Source organism: Rhodamnia argentea, chromosome 4, assembly GCF_020921035.1.
Source record: "Rhodamnia argentea isolate NSW1041297 chromosome 4, ASM2092103v1, whole genome shotgun sequence".
In the NCBI taxonomy this organism is placed as follows: Eukaryota; Viridiplantae; Streptophyta; class Magnoliopsida; order Myrtales; family Myrtaceae; genus Rhodamnia; species Rhodamnia argentea.
In genome coordinates this window covers 29,238,925-29,256,255 of record NC_063153.1, presented here as the reverse complement: position 1 = coordinate 29,256,255, position 17,331 = coordinate 29,238,925, and the positions used below count along the sequence as shown (strand labels likewise).

Sequence of the window (17,331 nt, the reverse complement as noted above, 5' to 3'; positions counted from 1 at the left end):
CCAACCGTAATTAATTAGGTCCTCGTCGGTTAATTAGCCCAACAATAATTAATTAAATCCACCTTAATTAATTAACCCGACTACAATCGATTAACTCATCTCAATTAATTTACCCAATTATAATTAATTAGTCCAACCACAATTAATTAAAGTTTACATTAATTAATTAGCCTAGCTTTAACTAGCTAACTCATCTTAATTAATTAACCTAACTCCGGTTAATTAGCACATCAATATTCAGTCAATTCGACGTCAAGTAATTAAACCGACCAAGATTAATTAAAATAACTAGAGTTAAATAAACTAATCATGGTTGGTCATAAAACAACTACGGTTACTTTAACTAATCAGAGTTGACTTAAATTAACCGTGGTCAACTAACTTAACCATAGTCACTAATCTAACCCGACCACGGTTAACTAAACTAAATCGTCATTAAACTAATCTAACCCACGATTAACACTAATTAAATTAAACCCTAAGTGTAATTAACGACCAAATCGGAGATTAGGGGTTAACTCACAAACTCAACAACCGGCAATGATGAACGATCGGCGGTGCTGACGACTCACAAACTCAACAAGAGTGGTGTGGTTCGCGGCTCGAATCGGCATGGGGCTTGTGGATCGGCTGCTCACGAGTGCACGGGGATCGTGCGAACGGTACGGGGCTTGAGGGTCTCTTAGGTCGAGCTTCCAATGGCAGTCCGCGACAGGTAGAGGGCGGCTCACGGAGGACAACGGACGAGGTGGCAATGAGTTCGGAGGCCGGCGGAGCTCGATGGATGGCGGCAATAGAGGTTGGCGGCACAAAAATAGAGAAAAGAGGGAGGATGATGGTGGTAGGGGAGGGGTGCCACACAAAAATGGAGAGGAAAAGGGGGAGAGGATGTTCGACCGGGGCTAGGTTCAAGCGCAAAGGGTCTCGGTACTATGACTCGATGACTTAACTATTCTAGCTTGACTTTTTCTGACCAATGTCTCGGAACAATCAAATTATTATCTCTTAAATCATCAAAAATCTAAATTTATTTCCAAGCTGGAATTCTTGATTTAAAATTCATCAAATCTAGTTTTCTTACGGACGTCGAAATTCCATGATGTCACACAGAACTTGAGTAAGAAACAAAAGAAATAATTTTTTGGACGTTTTCTTATTTGGAAATTATTTAATTACTCACGATTTTAAATTAATTATCTCTTTCATTTTTCATCATGCTTCCATTTATTAAATGCAAAGTGGTGATGATAAGCAAATACTTAAAAGCGTATTATATGTGACATGAGTCCATTGATCATTTACATAAAAGATGAGAATATACAAGATTTTGATGATGTGAAGATATCAGGAACCGGTATAAGAAGTCGTGTTTTGTTACTATCTAAATACTCGCTGATTACATTATAGGATAAGAGAAAGCTAACACCTCCATGTTACCTCCCCTGGGTCTATAGTATCCGGGATCGGATTATAAGGAGTATTAATGGTAGATATTGGCATCTTAGGTTCTGTTTATTTTGCGAAAAATGAATGATTTAGAAAATATTTTCCCAAAATCGATCATTTGTATCGCTTACAAAAATGATGAAACAAAACATATGTTCATCGTCTATGAAAATGTGTATACATAAACCGATGTCGACAATGAAAATATATCTCGTTGACCAAGTATTTCGGATGATACAAGCGATTGATTTTAGGAAAATATTTTTTACATCATTCAATTTCCGTGAAATAAGCACACCCATAGTGTACAAAGTTAAAAAAACTCAAGGATTAAAGTTTAGTACATAAGGTTCTAGAGGCATCTACCGCTCTTAATTAAACATTGACGAAGCTCGGCGTTTATCGATATCTCGGTCTCGAAGATTAGGAAGTCCTCGTTCGACGGATGATGTGCCTTGATCATTGGTCAAAACGTCTTCAACTTGGCTGGAGTCGCTTGATGGAGATGGGGGGAAGCCAGCGCTTTGTAAAGTTTCTACAGCTCCAATCTCAATACCACCATCTTCCGCATTTCTATCTCTAAATCTGCCTTTACTAAAATTCTGGGAATTAAGGTCTCTTTGGTGAAATCTTCTTCCCAATGCAACCATTTTCTCCCGCAATGAACCCGAAGAACTTGTAACAACATGCCAATATCTCTTGACGAACATGACCATGAAGATGAAGAGAGCTAAAGCTGCAGCAGCTCCAGCAATCAAGAATAGGCCCATGAAGCTGTCAACACTCAAGCTCTTGGATGAAACCAAGGTAGTCGAATTCGGGCGGTTGGTTTTCGATGTCAGCCACTCTTTTTCGATATTTGTCATTTCGGACCCTTCAGTTACGTTGAGGATTGCTCTCGAAATATCCGGTACTAGCCGAGACCCTTTGGGGAAAATCAGCAAACCAAAAGGAAGACATGAGATTTTGTTGAGGGTTTTCTTATTTAGCTAGAATTGAGAGACTCCGGACTTACGAAGCCAAATCCAGCAGTCTTAAATGCGGGAATCGTGGTATATTTGTTACAATATTGAGAAAGAACGAATTCAATGTAGGGGACTTCGTCGATTGCTGCTGCGATCCCGTCCTTTGTGCTTCCATGCAAAAGAAGCGCATCGCATTCTGCAGTGGACTTATAAGATTTAAGTCTGGACTCGCTGAACTTCATTTGCTTTAGCATTTCATAAACGAAAGAGCCGTCCCGGTAACCCATGTTTCCTCCACTCTTTAGGAGCCGATCCACATTAGTCATAGTTGGTTGAAGATTTTGCACCACCAAGAGAGAGCTCAAGCTTGCCGTGTAACTTTGGGTCGGTATAAATAGCACAAAAACCCACACGATCACAACAAATCTTGCTAGGTTGCTAAGTACTCTCTTCCCCGCAATCGAAATTAAGGGTAAGCACACACATCATCCTACAACAATAAGCAAATTGTAAGGTTCGATTTGATCCGTTAAGAAAACCCAAGCATTCTTGCTCTTGTCGTCCTTGTATGGCACGAGCATCACAACCCTTGATTCGGTGTATGGTAAGGTGAAGTCCACATGCAATGATCTTTTGGCGATGATCATCGTATCACCGACCAATGCATCATAATTCTGTTCCAACAAAAGAAAGGGAAATGTTTTCTTTGTCAACCACAAGATAGCATAGTAAGTTTTGACATGTAATCCTACCAAATCAAGCAGTTGCTCACCTGGTAAAATACTTGATCGATCATGTCATTGTAACTGCCGGTGCTACTTCCATTGGGCAAGGTAAACGGAACAAAGTCATAAGGCACACCATAAGGTAATTTCTCTACCACGGCTCCAAAGATGTCGATACAGTAACCGGTGACTTGGGATGTGTTTGTGCTAGGAGCTGGAGTCACCTTCACGAATTGCTAAAAGCCATCCTTCACCGGAACTAAGATTCTCAAGCTTGTCCTATTCGCGAGAATCTCCCATCCCTTGGGAACATCAGTCAAATCTCCCGGCCATAGTATCGTTCCGAGATTACTCATTGAAGTGGAATATTTTCTTTTGTTGGATGGATTCAAATCTCTTAGCAACCCATTTTTAGCATCCAGAACCCGATTCCTCTTACCGCATTTCCATTGATATTAACAATCTGGAACACTAACGATTCGAGCTGCCCATCAACGAGACTAAAATTTCTAATGAGACCGATGAAGGTCGTATTGGCTAGTTCTTGGAGAAGTTTCTCACCATTTTGAGAGACTCCAATAGTGTCGAGATCCGTTGTATCTATTGAAGCATTCGACTTCTGGAAGGTAAAATCCCCCGCTCCCATTTTCTCAATGGATATAGCCAGAGCCTGTGCTGTGTCATAAGCATAGTACCGAAAGATGTTCGATGGAGGACTAAGGACGGATGGATTGTCTTGTTGGAATTTCTTCTTCCATCGGACCACGAAGTTGCGTAGGCCTCGTGTGTTTGGGACATAAGTCTTGATGCCCAGTACTCCTTGCATCGAATTAGCAACAACAGATGAATTCATCGAACTCAATCGGTCGGTGATTCCATTAGTCAAGATCCACACATAACCTTCATTCATCATTCCCACGTCTTTTGCTTTGGCAAATAGCCGAGAACTAAGGGTAGGTAACATGTGCACGATGAAGACCCTCGTTTGCATCGTCATCAACTTGTAGAGTTCCAACGGGATTTGATCGTTTGTGGCCGAAGGAGGAATGACGCTCCTATAGGGCACTCGCGTATCAACCTCTTCCAAAGCATCGATAAGAGAAGGTATGATGCCTTCTCCGAACTCATTGTCCACATATATGAGGACCGCCTCTCTCCCGCCAAAAGTTTGCACGATCGCGCTTATGGCATTCACTTGGGACGAGTCATTTTGTGTAGCTCAAATGAAGTACGGACTCCGAATGGAACCGAGGGAAGGACTAGTAGTAGAAAAGGAGATGATCGGCACATGAGATTTGCTTCCAAGTTGAATGATGAAGTCTGCTTGCCCTGAATTTGGGGGCCTATTATGGCTTGGACTTGCTTGTTCTTTATCAAATCAAGTGTTGCATTAGAGAACCAGAAAAGACGGTGAAACAATAAAAATACGGCAAGCAATGGAAATACCTATTGGGAAAGGCACATCAGAAGTCAATTAAAATAGGCAGCCGACCGATATGCAACCGATAGGCAATGTTTAAGAAGAAGGAAGCATCGGCGCTTGAAGTTGGAAATAACTATTTTTTTTTTTATCTTTTTCATGTTTTTTCCTTCCTCCTTTCTTCTTCGGTGGGCAACCGGCAACTGAGCCTTGCCGGCCTCAAGCGAGCCATCGGCAAGGCCACGAAGCTCGAGCTCGCCATCAAAAATCAAACCAAATCTGGCCGGCCAGGTGAGATTTGCCCTTGCCGCCCTCTAGTTTAGCCTCACCTCGCCAGATCCGGCTAGGCAAGGAGAGGCTAAGCACAATAACCAGGCCGGGCCTTGCCTCGCCCGCCTTGGGGTAGTCGAAGCCTTGCCTATGACCAACGAGAGAAGAAAGAAAAGAAAAAAATAAAAATTATTAAGCAAACTCGATTTTTTTAAATAGATTTCATTAAAATAGTTTTTCGAAAAAATATTTTTTTAAGTAGTTAAAAGGAAAAGAAATGTGTGGGGGTAGAGGGAGGAAAGAGAGGAAAAATGTTTTACTCTTTTCATAAAGAGGATAACATGTTCTCCACTTTTGAAGGTGTTTTTTCATGGTGAAACATGTTTTCCTTGATTAGCTTATTTTTCACGAACCAAACGCCGAAAAATCAAGAAAACATTTTCTCAAAAGTTATTTTCCGCAAAATAACATAGCCTTAATATTATTGAAACTTGAGTTTACTAACCAGAAAAATGTTATCAATTCTCCTATTTCTTATAGGGACGTTAACTCATATTTATGAAGTTGAATGTTTTGACGAGAACTTGTCATGATTAGACTCATGATTCGACATGTTCCTAAGGTGGTAAAATCTCATATACTCCGACATGGGTAAGCCAAATCTCTTATTTTGAAGGAAAGATGAAATTTTTGCTCATGAAATATATTCGTAAAAATTTGTCCAAAAAGTCCTAAATTTGTTGTGCTTTTACCAATTCAACTATGAACCTTTCAATTTTGTCAATTGACCCATAAAATTTTTGACAATTTGTCAATTTAGTCCTGTTGGCCGAAAATCTCTGACGTGGATATCGGTCGGCCTATGTGGCACAACAGACACCAACTTTGATATTTTTTTATTTTTTAAAAATTTATTTTTGCGGTTTTATTTTATTTTTCTCTTTTTTCCATTGATGCAATAATCTCGTGTCGCACACGAAATGCACACAATTCATGTCAATCTAATGCAATGCTTTGTATAAGTAACAAACAAATGTTATCGTGTTAGATCTAGTAATCTCATTTACACGATACCCGAATTATGGTGTCTTACGTCAAGCAATAAGGAAATAAGACGAGAAGTGACGTGACGTGACGTGAAGGTGGTGGCGTGAGGTGGCGGTAGAAGTTTGTAAGGGGAGAGGGAATAGGCATGAGAGTAGGGGAAGAGGAAGAGATAGAGAATTGGTGGTTATGGGAATTAAAGAAACGACACCCCTATTTATAGTAGTTTCCTAGCCTCTCTCATAAGCTTCGTAGCTTCCTTTACAAGGTTCTTTGATATTGACTTGATGTTTATCCTTACCATTAATGCTTGAAAGTGACTTGATAGTTATCCCTTATCATTAATGCTTGAAAGTGACTTGATGGTTATCCACTAGAAAATTAACTTATATGTTCTTAATTGACTTGGCCTTAATTTAGATGTTCTAATTGACTTGCTATTGACTTGTATATTAATTCTAAAGATATTACTTTATGTCATGATTTCTAATACGAAATTTTTTTAGAAAACTTCTTAAATAAGTAAGATAATGGTTTCTTCGATAAGTTTCGGGATAACTTTCTCAAGAAGTTACGAGATGACTTTCTGGAGGAGCTACAAGATAGCTTCTTTGTCAAGTTTTCTATAAATGTGAATGCATTTATATCATCTTGACTTTGTCAATCCTATAGTGGGAACTTATTTATAGTTTGTTGACTTTATAAATCTTATAGTGTGAACTCACTTGTAATTTGTTGACTTTGCTAGTATTATAGTGTAAACTTATTTATAGTTTCTTGACTTTGTTCTTAAAAGTGACATTGATCTTATCCTAGCATTAATTACTTGAAAACGACATTGATCTTATCCTATCATTAATTACTTGAGAGCGACATTGATATTATCCTATTATTTGAAAGTAATGTTGATATTATCCTATCATTAATTACTTGAAAGTGACGTTAATCTTATCATATCTTTAATTATTTGAAAGCGACATCGATCTTATCCTATTATCTAAAAGCGATGTTAATCTTATCATATAATTAATTACTTGAAAACGACGTTGATTTTATCCTATCTTTAAATGCTTGAAAATGGCATTGTTCCTATCCTTTAGGAAAACTTAATTGACATGGCATTGACTTTATTTTTATCCTTTAGAAAATTGACTTGTCGTTAACTCAATTGACTTAATATTGACTTCCCTATTCTATTTGATTTATGAATATCAATTCAAGAACTATTCTTCATATTATATTTTTTAATACAATTTTTTGAAAAACTTCCTAAATAAGTTAAGTGGCATCCTTGAGAAATTTCGAAATAACTTTCTCGAAAAGTTATGAAATAGCCTCTTCTAAAGGTTCCTTAAAGAACATGTCAAGAAGATTTATTTTACTTTCTAATTATTTTTAGAATAATGAAAATTCAGGATGTTACAGAATCCTAAAAACGGCATAATCTTTAATCTAGCTAATTACAACTCATACATATATTTTACGACTCCTTCCCAAATTGTGGCCCCACCATCATCATGTCATGTGCTACTTCAATTAATGTGCAAGTAGCGGGATTTTATGCTGTTTGAACAAATGTCCCCTCTGATTCTAGTTAAAGCAACTCCGTATTAGTGCCAAGGAAAGAGAGTCAACAAAAACTGCACGTTCTCTCTCTACTGCTTTCTTTGTCTCCAACGCATAGAGAGAAATAAGTGCAAGACGGAGTCCATGTGCAATCTTCTTCTTCGTCTGCTTCTGACAATTGCGGCTGAACATAAAATGCATCACATGCAGCTAGACCGGAGAAGAAGTCCATGAGTTCTCTTTCTTCATTAGGTGCTTGTGCAGAAAGCAAGACTCAATGTGGTTCGTCTGTCGGAGATCTCAGTTAAATGCAAATGTAAGAGTGCGGAAAATTAAATTGACATATATAAAAAAAAAGATTTAAATATTTTTATAAGACTAAGGTTAGTCTCTAATTTTTATGCAATAAAAAAAATCAAAATTTAGGTGTCGGCAAGAGGGTTTCGGAAGAGAAATCAAGTCTTCATCGTCTCTATTTTCTGCGTCAATCGTTCTTGAAGAATTGCAATGAACAAAGATACGACTTCATCTTACTTGTCGTGAGAATCATAAAACTTGAAAATCCATCAACGATTGAATTTTTGCATATAGTTTTTAATATTTAATGCTTGCAACTAGTCAACGCAAGGAGGACACCGGGAGCTTGATCGGCCGAGCCGGAGCTGCTGTGTTGGTGGTTCACCGCAGGAATTGGTTGGAACTTGTCGTCGGCAAAAGATGCATGTGGGAATGGCGGTAAGATGCAACTGCAGGCAGCCGGTGTGGCTCGAACAATGTAGGAGTGGTTGGGACTCGTTGATGTGGATCGCTTCGCTCGGATGATTGCTGGTGATCTTCCAAAACAGCCGCAGGTAGACATGGCCGATTCGACCGAACCGCCGGTTCTCGTAATCGGCGGTTCCGGTTCCACGAAAAGATGGAACGGACAGTTTCAGCCCGGTTCCACCTCCGGTTCGAAGCTGCCGGTTCCCGAGCCCAACAGCTATTTCCTCGTGCCTCCCCCTTTTTTTTAAAAAAAAATGGGTATGAATCGACTCGGAACCGGCTTTTTCGAGCCGGTTCCGTTTCCGGGTTGGAACCATGGGCTCGGTCAAAGGGCCGGTTCTAGGCTTCCGGGTCCATTTGGCCATGTCTAGCCGTAGGTATAATGGGCGGCAAGTGGGGAAGCTGGTAAAGCCACACGTCGGGCGGCCTGCGGGAGCTGCGATGGGTAAGGTTTGACAACAGAGGCGGTGCCAGCAGTGATGGCAAGGGGCGCTGTGAAGAGGGAAAATTTGGTCTCTTTTTGCGAAATATCCTCTTATATGTTTCTTTCTCTCCGTCTGAATAACACCAAGATTGACTCACTTGCCAAGGATCGACATGAAGTCAGAAATAGATGGGGTATATGAATTTAGAGATAAAACGTATAGGAAACTCACTTGAGCAATGAAAGGTGACAACAATCACTAAGACGTGGACATGGCTATATGAGATTTGACGGCTACAATTAATCATAAATGTGACCAAGTAAACCAACTAATCTTAGTCTCACGGACTAAGGTCGGGTCGATCGAAAGGTCGTCCCATAGTCTAGCAGTCTCCTAGGAAAAAACGAACACTTTCATTGCCAAAAGAAATTTCGAGATTGAAAAGGGCAACCTTTATTCTTGCAATCTTTTGGATCCCTCTCAATACAATCGTAGATATTCCTAAATTGCGACCCAAGTCTGGTCGCAAGATGCGTGTGCAAGATTGTAGTGCTAAAACATTAAGAACATGCACTACAATTTTTAAGGAAAACATTGCTTCAATGTGAAATTAAAAATATTCATCCTCAACGCCTCCATACAAAACTAGGGTTAGCATACACTCCACCCCTTATAACTCCCATTTGTAAAACTATTTAACACAAGATATTAAGGGCGTACCTGGTTTTTTCGTTGCCATGTGTTGACACCCGATTTTTAATCAATTTTCCTTTAGTTTTATTTTCTAAAATTTCCAAAAATTCACAAAAATTAAAAAATTGAAAAATCAAGATTGGAAGCCTTGGCCAAGCATAAGGAACCAATTTTGAACAAACAAATTTTTTTTGTATTTTTCACATTTTTTAATATTTTCGGAAAATAGAAAAATATTAGAAAATTAAAAAAAAAATACTTTTCGAGGTCACAAAAATATAGAAAAATACCCAATATTTTTATTTTAATTCCTTTTTCATAATGACCTCACAAAAAATCAAAAATCGAGTTCAATTTTAGGTGTTTCTTGACAATGCCTAGAGTTGAATTTGCATAAAAAATACAAATTGAGTCTTTTTATTTGCAATTTTTGCACATTTAGAGTTTAGACATTCAATTGCAGTCCTCCCAAGTTTCAATTTGATCAATTGCACCCTCAATTGCATGAATTGCACAAGAATTTCCAAAAGTTTTGCAATTTAGTCCCTCTACTTGCCAATTTTTGAAATTACTTTTAATTGAGGGACTTTCGGGGTAAAATTGGTCCATCCCCCTAGGTTTTTACACATTCTGAATCGATTGGCATGGGTTGCACGATCCAATTTGATCAATTTCGCAGTCAATTGGAGTTTTCTCCAATTTGGGAATTTAGAAAAATTTGGGGCTTCTATAGAAATTGATGAAAAATTTTGGGCAAAATCACATTTCTAGATGATATTCAGGCCCCTAAATTGAATTTTGAGGTTTAATTGTAAAAATTCCCAACCAATTTTGATTAATTTTGAAAATTTTGCAAAATCCACTGTATCGAACCTGGTTCGACACGGTCGATCACAAGAGGGACCGGTCGAACCGGTCCCGAACAATGCATCTTCTTCCTCGTAACACTCGCGCGATGAACAAGTCTTGGTTGGATTTTGATGATCAAATTGATAGGCTAATGGACCCTAATTGATCCGATTATGGTGGGGTTTTTGTTCCTCGGGATGAGAGGAATCGATTGCCACCGGTGGCATGATCAATGGTCGCCGGAGGAGCTCCGGTGAGCCGATCAAAGTCGCAGCGGTGCAAAAAGTCAACATTCCGCAAAATGCATAAATTCAAACACAATTCACGACCAATGGAGAACCAAATGGAGTATATCTTGTCCGTCGCCGTCCGACCTCAGGCAACCAAAAATCACGTGGGCAGCACGTGTGGATCATCACCGACTCAAGCTCACCCGACGCGCCAAATTTCGAAATGCAAGTATAAAAGGGCGAGGAAGATTCCCGAGCGAGAGGGGCTCATTTGTGTTCGTTCACTACCAGAATAGAGAGAGGGATAGAGAGAGACGCTCTCGCGAGCACCGTTGCCACGTCGCCGGAGCTGAAACCGTGAGCCACTCGTTCGATCATCTCAGGCAATCTCGAGCTACCAAACCACTTCCAGAAGCTCCCCGGTGCCCCGAAGAAGCGATCGCACCATCCGGATCAGCTTGCAACATCCAAAACCGGTGAGTTGAACTTCGATTCTCCTCATTGTGCGATCATGGTACATCAACTTCATGAGCATGTTTCTTTCAATTAGTTTGTGCCTTTTGTTCCTAGAGTACTTCTGATCATGTTCGCATATCATTTTTGCATCTATTTTGCCTAAACACCACGAGTTGAACCTACCGCCTGTCTCGGTCTAGCCGAACACCGGCCCGGCGTATCCGGCCATTGTGAACTCGATCCGAGTTCGAGGTAAGCATTCTAGACCTCCCGTGATGCTATTGTATGAAGGAATTGACCTATTGTGCTCTGTGTTGCCTAATTGAACTTCGCGATATTGATACTGTGTAAGCTTGATTAGTCGTGATTTCGTGGATGAAGTTGTTTGATTTTCGAGTATGTTGATCCGAGGGATGAGTTGAGTCGATCGGCGGTGGTTTCGCATCAATCCAGCGAGATCTCACCGTTAGATCTCGCCGAAACAATTCCGGCCATCCATTAGGCGTCGTCGAGAGGAAGAAGACGAAGGTGACGTGGCGATCAACGAGTCAAACAAGCTTAGGTGTCATGTGGTGATAGGTCCGGCTCGTCGCCGACTCGGCTCGGTCGTTGGCGCGGGCGAGCCGAGTTAGATTTCATCCAACGGCCCTAATAAATAGTTGAGTTTGATTCTAGGCCGTCGGATCTATATTTTTATATTTTCGATTATTAGATAGAAAATACAATAAATACAAAACGGTGGCGTTTTATATAAGTGGAGCGGCGTCGTTTTAGCATGAGAAGGAATGGACGGCTCAGATCGAATGCGGGATGAATCGTGACCGTTCAAAGGTTTATTAGATGCGGCGTCGTTTTTGTGCTTAGGGAAGATACGTCGTCGTTCCGATTGAAGAAGAGATGAATGGCTTAGATCGAGCCTCAAGATCTAATCGTGACCGTTCAGGGTTTAAACGACACGGCGTCGTTTTGGGTAAGAAGGATCGACGATCCAGATTAGATTCGAGTTTTAATCGCGACCGTCCATTTAATACTAAATACAGCGTCGTTTTGTTTAGTAAAGGCTTGACGGCCGAGATCAAATCTAGAACTGATCTCGGCCGTCTATTCCATTTTTCATATATTCGGAAATTTGAAATTTAGTTAGAAAATAAAAAATAATAATAATAAATAGCAAACGGTGCCGTTTTGATGTCGAGCAACTTGCGAGCGGTCCGGACCGGGTTGACCAGTCATTGACCGGTTTAACCCGGTCCGGAAATAATATAAAAAAATAAATAAATAATACATAAAAATTTCCAAAAAATCCAAAAATTCATAGAAAATTCACAAAAATTCCCATATTTTCCCAAAAAATTTCTAAAAATTTCTAGATCGATTAGGGACTCTTATAGTCCGGATCGAGAATTTTTGAGATTTCGAGGGTTAATTCACATCGATCCGGAAAATTCCCAACCTTTTTAGAAAATAAATAAAAAATCCAAAAAAATAGAGAAAATTAGAAAAATTCTGAAAAATCACAAAAAATGGGAAATAGGCACATTCAACTGGCCCGACCCCGATTTTGTGATTTTCGAGTCCCGAACCCCCAAAAATGACCATTCTACCCTTCCGGGCCTTCCGCCCCAAATTTTCCCGAACTACCCCGGAACCCAAACTTGACATTTCTGTGGACCGATAGGGTCATATTAGATGCATATACATGATTAATTGATTTGATTTTGATTACTTTGATTGTGCATTAAATTTCATGATTATGACTGTTAGGGTAGAAAATTCCTATATGCATGATACCTTAGATCGTTAGGGCTTACCTCACCCGAAATTTCATCTGTATGAATTCTTAGGTTAGAAAATCACTCAATATCGGTACCCGAAAGGGCGTCAATGAAAATCTCGGCGTAACCAAGTCCCCGGACCCAAATCTCTGGTTTTCGTAGAACCGAACGGTTTCTCCCGACCGCTCGGTAGGATTTTCCAATCATACCCTCCAATAAATTGATCAGTGGTGACTCCAAAATGCATGTACACTATGCACATGCCACCCGACTACACTAAGGTCGATTTCGATAAAATTTTCTTCACATCGCAATTCGAGTAATGGGTCTTGGGAGAGGCCCGCGATCCTAAAGATCCCGCCGACAACCAGGGTCTACAAATGATCGGCTCGTTAACCCTCGCTACGGATGAAAAGGAGGGTCGCGACAGATCGGCGACTCCGCTGGGGATACGAATGGTTACCAAACCATTAAAGAGGACTTAAGCCGATAAAAATGTTGAGTATTTTCTAACCCCATTTTATGCAGATGCTCTTGAAGATAAGGTACGTCTACTAACGAAAAGTGTTAAATGTTGATGCGGATGAGAGTTATAAGGGGTGGCGTCTTTGCTAACCTTTTTGATGCGGATATGGTGTTTCGAGTTGTGTGTTTATTTATGCACGTATTGAAGCGGTGTTTTGAATATAAACTGTTGTGAATGTCTTGCATAATTTGAGGATCACGACACGACACACACAAGCGCCTAAACTCGAGCCGCGAAATTACCCTTTAGGTCGCCATAGATAGGGATTGGTATGCGAAGCTCCTGTGTTTGATTGCACTTGGGTTGACCATATTTAATCCCGCTCGCTATGCGAGATTGATGATCCTACCCATTTGTTGTTTGATTGCGCTTGTGGGCGGCTCATCGATTCGTATAGCGGGAACCTTTTTAGGTCCCTACCCGAGCCTTCTTGATTTCTTTAGAGTTAAACCCCGCTTGTCTCATGCGCATGTGAAATGGATGGTTGGTATACCTAAAACCAAAAATAAAAAAAAAAAAAAAAAGTAATATCGGTTGGTAAGGCTTTTTACCCTCTTTATTTCGAACTTGTAAATTTAAATTTCGCATATCATGCATTTTTACAAGCATGTCATTGCAATTTGTAAGATCGTTTAAGTGATCGGGGTTGAGAGTTAATTTTCCTTTTTAGGATAGATGACGCCCCAAGTTAGGTTGAGGTCCCCGACACATTCACATGGGAGCAGAGGATTATTCGACGTAAGGACCGAGTGCCCGCTACTTTCCGAGTCTTTGGATTTGTTCATGGAAGAGAGCTCAATGGACGAAACCGCACTCATAGCGAGAGCTGTGATTATACATGATGTGCGCGCCATTTGGAGCACAAACGAGAAAAAGAGAGAATTCAAGAGTTATATGCGAAAATGATGAAGAAGCCTCGCACGACCAAAACATCCCCGAAGCGTTCTCCAATCAAGAAGAAAGAAATTGTTGTCATATCTTCGGATGATGATGAAGATGTCGAGCTTCCCGAGATAGTGAAGATATCATCGGATGAGGACACCGACTTGACTACCTAGTCATAGTTGGACTTTGGGGCAATTTCTAGGGTTTATTACATTTCCTTTGAGTCATTTACATGCTTTCCTTGACATATATTGATCGAACATTTCTAGACATTTTTATCTTGTATTAGACTTGTGAATTTCGTGAGTTGTCAAATTTTAAGTTGTAAAAGTGACTTTCTACCCCGATTACACTTAAACGATCCTAATCAATTACATGCCATCTTTGGGTGAGATTTGGTCCATAACTACCCTATTTGGCTTATTTGGGTCAAATGGGAGTAGCTGACCCTCATGTTACCAAAAGATGACATGGAATTTGGTTAGTGCATTTGCATCTCATTCCATGCATATACATTATGATCCGTGGTAATTGACATTAGAATCATCATTTTATACATGCTAGATCATGGGGAATGAAGACATCAAGATCATCTCGGTACCACGCAAAGAACTCTCTCTATGGTGGGAACGCCTCGACATAATCAACAAGGCATACGTTAAAGGGCGCTTGGGACGATTGGTGGATTTGATCAAAGTTGAATATCAACTGGCCCTTATTCAAGCTTTGGCCAAGGCATGGGACATGTACACAATGACGTTCAATTTCCAAGGTCTCGAATTGACTCCTACGCTTGAGGAGTATTCTGCTATCATTGGAGCCAAGTTTGACGATCATATAGCTCAACCCCTTCTTGACATGGATTCTATCCAATCTCTATTAAGCTTTCTTCGTCTCAAAACCTCCGAAATAGAGAAAGTTTATAAGTCCAACTCCGGTAGATTCACCTTCTCCTTCCTTTTTGACAACTATTCCTCCCTACCCGCCGAAACCGGTCATAAATCGGGAAAGGTGTTCATTCTAGCCTTCTTTGCATTTGTTCTATTTCCCACTTCAAGGACCACTTTTGACCCTTCCATAGCTCATATAGCTCGACAAGCATGCTGCCACTGGAATTATTCCTATATGATTATAGCTGAAACTTTCCTCTCTTTAAATCGTTTCAAAACTTCCAAAAAGGCCATTTTCCAAGCATCCAACGGACTACTTCACATGTGGTTCGTTTCCCATGTGAAAACTTTCCAACTTCGAGTGGGGTGCTATGAAATCAATGAACATGTTCATCCTCTTAAATCCTTCCTCAAGTGTCAATCCCTCGTACCCAAATACTCTTTCAAGAAGTGGGTTGAGCTATTGGCTAATTTAAAGCCCGAGCATATTCGATGGCGTTTGACTTGGCTTAAGATCTTGGAGGCTCGTATCATTGGTGTTGAAGATAGCCCTATCCCCTTATTGGGGTGTACCGGTGCTGTGGCTTATTATCCCATTCATGTGGTGAAACAATTTAGAGTTCTACAACAAATACCACCGGATGTATGTCTCGGGATCTTCTCGTTTAACATAACACGAGGAAAGCTCACTAAGGAAGCAAAGAAGTTGTATCGGGCTTGGATCAAGCTCATTCTCCATGCTTTGAAGAATTCACCGTTGCAACAAGTTGAATGGCCCGATTACTTAGATGATGAGATGAACATCCATAGGGCCTCTAAAGAGTATATTCAGAAGTTTAAGGAGTATCGCCAATCATTAGTGGAGCCGTATATTCCCGAGTGCGTATCTCCTCGCATTGAAGAGGTGGAGTCCTATGAGCCCGAATACATAGTGCCGTACGTCCCGGGAGTGGAGCCGTACATTCCAAAAGATCCGGAGCTTTGGATGTCCGAAGAAGGAGAAGATCCATACTTATGGGATTCCGATGGATCGGAAGAGCAAGAAGAATGCAAGCGTCCTCGACTTGGATAGATCCATTCCCCATTTAGTTTGGCATATTTGTCATCTTTCTTAGTTACTCTTGAATAATTTGGTATGTAATAAATGCATATTATTCCTTTATGAGTATTTCATGCATAAATATAGGAAATTCAATTACCACGGATTAACATCTCCAAATCCCCGAAAGTTCGCAATACCGATTTAATGTTCAGAAAAACAGTTGATTGATAAATATGAAGACTCGTAGCAAGACGCGCTAATTGAGAATGGAGCAAGAAGAGCTCGCACCCCGTGTGAGCAATCTCGAGAACCAAATGAATATGAATGCCACAATGGTGGCAGAGATGAAGGCTATGATGATCGCTAGTCAGGGGAGATATTCCATTGATCCAAACCCCCGAGCCCCTTCGGGGTCGTCGGATGGTGCAAATGCTAATCCGGCACTTGCCGCCAATCCTACTCTGAATCCGGAGCGACCACCTAAGGATCCTCCAGTTGTAATAGATCTGGAAAAGAAAGAGAAGCAAGTCCTCAAAATGGAAGAGGAAATTAAAAGACTCGCTAAGATTGAGGAATGCTTGGCAAGTCGAGGGTATGAGCTTTCAAGGTTTGATAAAGTAACACCGTTTGAGAAGATTGAACTTCCTGTTGATTACAAGGAACCAGACTTTGTGAGGAAATATAACGGGATTGGATGTCCCAAGGCGCATCTAAAATACTATACGTGCCGTATGTCCCAATTCTCGGACAATATCCCACTACTGGTTAACACTTTCCAAGAAAGCCTATCTGGGGCAGCCTTGGCATGGTTTATCGAGCTCGAGCCAGAAAGGCTCGCCAATTGGGACAAGCTGGCTGACGAGTTCCTTCGGCAATACAAGTTCAATACCCCGATGACCCTTACGAGGGAAGACCTTTTGAGAACCGTAAAAGGAAAGAATAAGGCCGTTCGCGCCTACGCGCAAAGATGGAGAGCATTGGGCGTGCGGGTAAAACCGCCCATCCCCGAAGAAGAACCGATAGACCACTTCCTCAAGGCATTGCCTTTTGAGTACTTCGAAAAGTTGAACACCTCTGGGTGTCGGATGTTTGCGCACCCGATCAAGGTGGCGGAACGCTACGAATGGGCGTTATGGGAGAAGAAGATACCCAAATCACTTTTCAAACGCCAATACCCTTTGAGAAGGGATAATAGGGAGCAAACCGGAGAAGTTGCCTTTGTCCCTAACCCGCCTAAACCCAAAAATTTCTCGCCTTCGACCCCTACCCAAGGAGCTTCTTCTCGGACCGCCTCTAGACCGCTGGAACCAAGAAGAAACCAACTTGTCTTCACTCCACTGCCTTGACCACCGTCCAAAT

The 17,331-nt window shown here is 40.8% G+C and overlaps 1 protein-coding gene and 1 pseudogene across 1 annotated transcript in view; both read right to left on the bottom strand.

The window, feature by feature from the left end:
- The window catches only part of LOC115729093 (glutamate receptor 2.1-like), a 380,267-nt gene that overhangs the window by 335,696 nt on the left and 27,240 nt on the right, over positions 1 to 17,331 (bottom strand). The gene's annotated exons all lie outside the window — the stretch shown is intronic.
- On the bottom strand, positions 1,753 to 4,148 carry LOC115748831 (annotated as a pseudogene).